The 7,643-nt window shown below is 43.9% G+C and overlaps 1 long non-coding RNA gene across 1 annotated transcript; it reads right to left on the bottom strand.

Annotated features, from left to right (window-relative positions):
• Positions 1–6: 6 nt before the first annotated feature.
• LOC129688453 (uncharacterized) lies at positions 7–1,571 on the bottom strand. The gene is made up of 3 exons (XR_008721944.1): positions 1,403–1,571; positions 789–926; positions 7–104 (listed from the first exon to the last, which is right to left on the bottom strand). It is a non-coding gene; the product is annotated as an uncharacterized LOC129688453 (long non-coding RNA).
• Positions 1,572–7,643: the final 6,072 nt, after the last annotated feature.

The raw sequence follows: 7,643 nt of genomic DNA, 5'->3' as shown, positions 1-7,643 counted from the left end.
GGGGGGTGCAAGTTAGAGACCCTGAAAACTGTCACCCCGTCCCTTCGAGTGCTGGTCTGAAGAGCATATTGGCTAGACAAGAGGACCATGGAGAGAAGCAAGACCTGCAAAACAATAAAAAATAAATAAAAATAAAAAACCCAGGAAGTGCCAGCTGATTCATTTCCCTCCCGAGGCATCAGAGTCTGCTGCTGGAGAAGGGAGAGGCAGAGATGCACTCAAAACAGGCTGGGTCAGAGCTGCAGCCTCCGCTTGCTCTAAAAATAAAGCCCATGAAGAAAGGGAAGGCGAGTGCACCTGGAGGTGGAGCCAGAGGTCAGGTGGGCAAAGCTTTTAAATGTACCATCTTGTCCGGTCCTCAGTGGGAGACAGCCTGGTGACATTCCCCTAAGCTCAAGGAGAGCGCCGCCGTGAGCGGGCGGCTGCAAATCAAGTCAGCGGTGGCCTGAACAGCCTTTTCTAACCCTGTCTGACAGAAGCATCAGGTCAAGCCTCTAAATTTCTCGTGTTGGTAGGTTTGGAACAACAAAGCAGAGACTTTGGCGAAGCAGAGTCCTTGTTCTGGAAGGCAGAGGTGACTTTGCACACAGCGCCTCAACATTTTCTAACTCCCTCAGTCCAGTTGTCACCAATAACCTGGCCAAGGACCGAAAGGTGACGGCGCCCACCAGGAAGGCAGAAGGGCTCTGAGTGATACCCACAGGCGTTGCCAAGCCTGCTGAGGGCTTGGGGGACGCTACCCGGAGGCCTTTTCTCTGTGGCTCCAGACAAATTAAAAACCTCCTTACCAGCCATTCACTCAGAGGAGGCCTCTTCCTTGCTCCGCGGGGGGCTGCTGTGTTGCTGGAGATCTGGTTGGGGGGCGGGGGGAGGCTGGGCCTCCCGGGGCTGGCGAGGAGGGAGAGCCTCAAGAATGGAAAGGGGCCCTATCCAGAAAAGATTGGCAGTCAGGGAGCGGGGACAAAGTGCAACCAGGTCACTGGGGTAAAAAAAAAAAATCACCAAATAAGGGAGTGAGGGAAAGTTCCACTTCCAGCCTCATTAAGGAAGAGGCCTGAGCAGAGAGCGAGGCGGGAAGAGCCCGGAGCAGAGAAAAAAGAAAGTGGGACGATGCCGAGAGCAGAAAGGTTCTTAGGGTGCGCACGCAGGACGGGGCGGCACCTCCTCCCTCGGGATCCCCATTCCTGGAAGCACACCTGCCCAGCCACTCCCGAAGAGGGGGAGCGAAATGCCCTATTAAGGGTGGGACGAATTGATTTTCCAAAGAAGCTCGGCACCATTTCCTCCCAATGCCCTCTCCAGGCCTCCTTAATCTGCCCCGGAGGCAGCAGGTGACCTCTGCGCTGGCCCCCGAGGCGCCTTTGTTCCCGGCCTTCTGCGGCCCGCCCGCCGCCGCCTGCACCTGCGCGGCCCCGGCTCTGTCCACGCTCGGCCTCTCGCGGGGTGCACCGGGCATGCCTTTGTACCCCGAAAGCCACTGCTCCTCCTCCCGTTTGCTTTGGGCTGGACAGTCACCAATGGCTCCATTCTGGCGGCGGTGGAAACCTACTCCCAAAAGGGAAATGGGGGGAGTGGACCCCGCCAACTTCATCTGGGAGGACCAGTTTGGGAGCCAGGCTACTAGGGAGGCCTAGAGCCTCTGTCCTTTTGGACCCATGGTCTCCAGATGCGCCCTGCCGACTTTTAATCCAATCCCTCCGAGGTTTGCTAATTTAATTGTGTAATGGGCACACCTGAGACATTCCCTTCGCTCTCATTAGGGCATTTCTTAGCAAAAACGGAAGACAAATGAGAATATTAAGACAGGGTGTTCACTGAAAGCTTTTTGCCATCGTTAGAACATCCCAGTAAGCAGAAGAACACAGATCGGAGGGGTGGCGGGGCCTTCAAGCTGGAGACTGGCAAGGAGATCTCAAGTTCTTGCTACGTGAGCCCGAGTTAAGCATCTAGCCTTTGTACCTTAAATACCTAGGTTTTAAGGAGTGGGTCTCCAAACATTCATTATTCATGGTAGCAGGACGGCCGGTAGGCCACTGTGTGGAAACAAAAAGACTTCCCGTGCTAAAGGTTAATAAAAGTGTAATTTGAATCATGAAATCTTTATGTCCGCTCAATTTTACACCGAAGGCTCATTAAAGATGCGGTTGGTACCGGGGGCTGCGGGTGACGTCACAACGGGTATTTAAATGGGCGGGGCCAGGCCGCTCTGCAAGCAATCCTTTAAAAAATATAAAAGCCTTCCTCTTTCCTTCTCTGTCTCTCCAGCTGTAACAACTTCACCAACTGTCTAGGTTCCACCCCGAGGATTTCACAGAGAGAACACGTTAGAGGGAATCAGGAAGCAGAGAAAAGGTCACAAATAAGCGCCTCAGGAACAATGAAAGCTTTTCTCTATGCAGCAGTGGGAGAGTTGCTAGAAAAACGGGAAAGGTATTAATCAGAAGTGGCTATAAATCCTCTGGAGTTTTGCTCTTATAAAACTCCTCAGAAAAAGTCTTGAAGGAAATGCAGGTCAAAGCCCAAAAAAGCTCTTGATCAGAGATTGCTGGAGGAAAATCTTCCCAGACGCCGTTTAATAGGCAGCAATCACCCCAGGAGTGGGGAAGCCAAGTACGCTTGAAACATGGTTGCAATTCCTAATAGGTCTTGTCACACTTAAGGCACTGCAAGCTCCATCCAACGAACAGCTGAAGCTAGCTGGCGATTCATAAAGCCAACAGTTTAAAGTTTATTATGATGAAAGCACTTAATGACAGCCATCGCTAGGGGCCCATCATTTATAAAGCTGTGCTCGGTATTAGACATGTAGCATGACCACCAATTTTATGTCACAATTGCTACCATAAAATGACCTTTGGTGATTTTTGCTGCATGTGGTGGACAGCTCTTCCTCCACATTAGTGCTCTGTGGCTTTCTTTGCAGACTATTATGCTGTCTAAAGCTTATTTGGCACTGTCGTGAGCCTCAACCCTGGTTATTACCCCGAAGGCCTGTCTAAAAAAAAAAAAATCTCATGCTCTATTACGCCACTGCAATAATTTGCAGTTCTTGGGTCGTGTAATATTTTAATGCAAATATGCTTTACTATTGCATTCTGTTTATTTATTTATTTATTTTTCCAGTTTCCCATGTATGATGCTGGCTAGTGAACATTCTCCTGTCGTTGTTCACTGAAACTGGTCTTTCCTGGTCAGCTCTACTGATTGGATACTGTTTATTCTGACCAGTTAAAACAGTGACAGAAGAAGAAGAAAAAAGGTTAATTAAACTCCAGGGTGTTTTGTGGTTTGTTTTTTTTTTTTTTTTTTTTTTTTTTATATAGCATGTATGATGAACCCATCCCATGCAAAGCCACCAGCTCTTATTTCCCTGCATCCAAGCCCAATGCAAATTTCCATGTGAGTAACATTATTTAATTAGGCTTCCATTTGTCTCCCTGCTTTGTATAGTTAGAGAGTGTTTAAATACACGTCCACTTTACTGCTCCTCTGTAAGCTGCTGTTGAGAAAGTGGCCTGTCCATGCTACCTTTAAATTGTGTATATAATTTTATAAATGATATAAAATCTGCTTCTAGGCTCTAGGGGAAAAAAAAGAACTACAAGCATGGCACACTGCAATTTTGGAAGGATTTAAAATATGTGATTTCTGCCGGTACCTACAGTATTGGGTTTTATATAAAGCTTTTTCAATAAGGTAAATTGTTACATGACAAACTCATCTTCCACCATTATCATCTGCTGTTTGTGTTTAACAACAGGAGTCCCGCTCTAACAAAACTGTTGTAATGGCTGCACAAATTACTCAGCTGAAAGCTTTTCACCAAACAAAACAGTATTAATCAGCAGTTCTTATGAAGGTGCTAATTAAAAACAATTTTCTTCCTCAGTTTGCAATACTAAAGCCATCTTCACTTGCACAGTTTCCAATATACAGCTACTGTATTTGCTCACACTTCAGGCCCTCCATTAACTATTGAATCTCCTATTAGCCATTTTATTACATTTCTGTTTACAAGCTTGTTGACATTTTAAAAGTCACAGTATGATCTGTTTTATCTATTAAAAAATGTATTAATTGAAAAGTCAGGGAGACAAAAAAATAAATAAATACAGATTCCAAATGTACAGACTTCCTGAAGGCTACACAGAAAGCCTTTAGTCACAGCCTGGGCAGCAGGCAATCTGGATAAAACGGAATCTAAGAATTCAAAGTGGCATTTCAGGCCTGACGGTTTGTCAGACACCAGTGTACTAGGCTCCTTTATAACTGGGAAATAGTCCACTCAGGAAAACATAGTCGCTCTGGCTAAAGCCAGTCTGCCTTTCAAACCACCTTTCTTTCTTCCGTGAGATAGAGGCAGTGTAATTATGATGTTTCTGCATCCTGAAGACAGGAGAGTTTGGACTAAGGGACTGGGGCCAAGCAGCCTGATTGCCCCAGTGAGTGTGGTATATCCACATATGTTCAGCGAGCCTCTCTTGACCATGTGGGCATCCTGCCCCTCCCCCAAAGTCCAACCAAAGAGTTTGCCACACAATGCTTCCCAATTGTCTGGCATTGATTGGAACCAAATCAAACACTGACTAAGCACAAAGCCAAAATCTACAGAAGTAGATTCTGAGTAGAGGGAAGGAGACAGCCCACTCCTATCAAAACAAAAACAAAACAAACAAACAAAACACACCCATCTCTTAGAAAAAGGTGTGCCCTACTTTAGTAGTGGGGAAAAGATTTAAAGAAGAAGAAGAAGAAGAAGAAGAAGAAGAAGAAGAAGAAGAAGAAGAAGAAGAAGAAGAAGAAAAGAACTCCTACATCCCACCTATTGCATTTACCAGGTTCTTCAACTGTCAAAGGCACTTAACCAGTAGGACAGACACCTGGCTGCTGTCGCAGGGCTCCAGAGGGCCACTAATCCTGCCTTTCACTCAGTTAACTGCTGGATCCCCCAAACTAAATTCAACAGGTATGCAGTGGTAAATTCAGCCTCTACTGAAGCCAAAGGGAAAATCAGCAAGGGGCGGGCAGCTCTTCTCTGAAAACACCCGAGGAACCAGCCAGAAAAGCTTTTATGGCCCCGACAAGTTTTCTGCTGAATACTGAGCACCTAAATTACCCTTCCCTAATGGAAGTTACATTTTCATGCTCAGTCAAAAAGCCAACAAAATACACAATTCATACAAAATAGCAGCAACCTCTCAGGTAGTCCTTCTGAGCACTTTTATCCCAATTCACAGCGTATGTCTTGCTATAAAATAAAACATATTTCTCATAACCAACTTGGACGTGGCTGTTCATATCACTGCTTTACAATGGCCAGTGGACAGTATTAGATGCATTCTTACACCCAAACCCTCACATCTACAAAAAAAAAATCAAGCGTTTTATAAGAATATTAAAAAAATCTATTAAAAATACTAATTCTTAACATTGTTTTCCATTTAGAAAATTTTCCTGGCCTGTGTGTGACACAGTGTGCATGTGAAGATCAGAGGACAACTTCTTCCAGTCAGTTTTTCCCTTCCTCTGGGTCCAGGAATTGAACTCAGGGTGTCAGCCTTGGATGTAAGCATGTGGAGCTGCTGAACCATCTCACTGGCCCAGAATATCCTAGGTCTTATGATTCCCCAGGCACGCAGGGTGCTTTTGGAAACAAACATGTGCATAATTATGAAGAAAACTGTAGAAAGGACTACTTCAATTCTACATATGATGCTAATGCATAGACATAATTAAAGTTCATGAAGAAATATAAATATGAAAAACTTTTTAGAGCTGCCTTATCTTTCCTTCTTGATATTTGCATTCTATCAAAAATGTGAAAATTTAATTTAAAACTTTGAAAATATTTAAAAAATGTAACATTAGTTTCTTATAACTTATATAGCACAGAATTATTTCCAGGTAAGGATTCAATAAAAAAAAAACAAAAAAATAAAACCACTTCCATGGACCACCGAACATGCGAAAGGTGTGTCTATAGGCCACAATCATGCCATGATATTTTCTTTATTTATTATATATTTAACTGGGTATTTCTTAGTAGGAATAGCTCAATTCTGATACACTATTCTCAGATATTTCTAAAACCCCACTGCTAGTTTGCTTTAAAAAAAAAAAAGAAAGAAAAAGAAAAATACAACTTCTCCTAAAGAAAGAATCACTGCATTTGTATATCTGCAGCACACAAATAAAAATTGAATTTCTGCCAGTTCGTGTATTTTTCTGGTTGAAAAGAAAGGAAATATTCTCATGGTCCTGCTGTTCTATACTTAAAAGGGGGGAAATGATCATCTTAGGCAGCACCACAGAGACAAGCGTCCTTTGTCTGCCAGACTTAGTTGCAGGTTTTACCTGGGAAATAATTCTTGTTGAATTTTCGTCGGTAGGAGCGGAATGACTTGTGTTGCCTTTTAAAACATCCCAAATTCTAATTTTTCAAACAAGAAAATATGAAGCCAGTGTGCCACTCACACAGTCGCCAAAGGAGAGCTGCCACCAGCTGAACTACTCAGCTAAATGGCTGGTTTGCATTGCCCTGGTCTTTATCTAGCACTGAGAATAGACTGCTGTTTTATCCAAAGAGGAATAAATTGCTGTTATTGTGATGTTAGCCCATCACTTGGCATTGCAATTCAAGTTTTTGTGAGAAAGAAATGTATGATCTAACTGCGACTTGACCTATGCCTTCTGAGATCCATCTAGGTGCTCTAATGGAGCAGAAGAAGTGGGGGATGCAGGGACATGCAAACTGATGGTAAAATTTTTGTTTGATGATAGAACTGGGCAGCGAAGATATCTGAGAGTCGCTACTTGTATGACAGCTAAGTTTGCTTAACATGCAAAACGATGTGCCTCCCCAGGCCGCCCCCACCTATCACTTTAATTGTATCACATCCAATACACATTTTTCTTCTGCTAACAACTTGAGGGTACACAGCTAACCCACCTAATGACATTCCTGCCAAAGTGGGCACAGATGATCCCTGGCAGATAAATATCTGAATTGCTACAAAAGGCATTTCAGCACTTCCATGAAAGCCAGGCAGGATGGGCTGAGGTCCCTGCAGAAAGCCTCCACCTGAGTAGCACCTAGGAAATGTTTACTACACACTGGAATCTCAGAGACTAACAATATGTACTTACTTTAAATAAGATAATTGTGTAATTAGATTTTTCTATTTTTAAAATCCCCCTGGTTGCAATGTAGTTTATCCGACATTTATTGAACATTTCTCTGGAAGAGACTCAGTCTGCGAGAGGCCTGAAGAAGAGAGGCAGTTAGATGTAAGCCCTGATAAAGACTCACATTTCATTCATAGCCAGAGCCTGAATGTGCTCTTCTTGTACCTAAACAGATAATGAGCACTCCGCACACTCCCCCTCCTTGACACAGCACACTGAGACTAATCACGCATAATTGGAGAGGAGGAGCAGAGGGCTGGACACGCTATTGTGTCCCGAGGACAAATGGTCAGTTTATGAGGCTTTGGGCTGAGGCAGTCATTTCTTATACATCTATAGGGGAAAAAAGAAAAAAAAAAGCATCCTGTTTAAAAAGAAAAAAATAATGAGAGAGACAGAGACAGAGAGACAGAGCAAGAGATGATGGATTGAAACAAGTAACTGGGACATGAGAAAGA

Source organism: Psammomys obesus, unplaced genomic scaffold (assembly GCF_907164565.1).
Source record: "Psammomys obesus unplaced genomic scaffold, mPsaObe1.curated_primary_1811, whole genome shotgun sequence".
In the NCBI taxonomy this organism is placed as follows: domain Eukaryota; kingdom Metazoa; phylum Chordata; class Mammalia; order Rodentia; family Muridae; genus Psammomys; species Psammomys obesus.
Note: the sequence above shows the minus strand (reverse complement) of the source record. Positions and strands in the feature narration are given on the sequence as shown.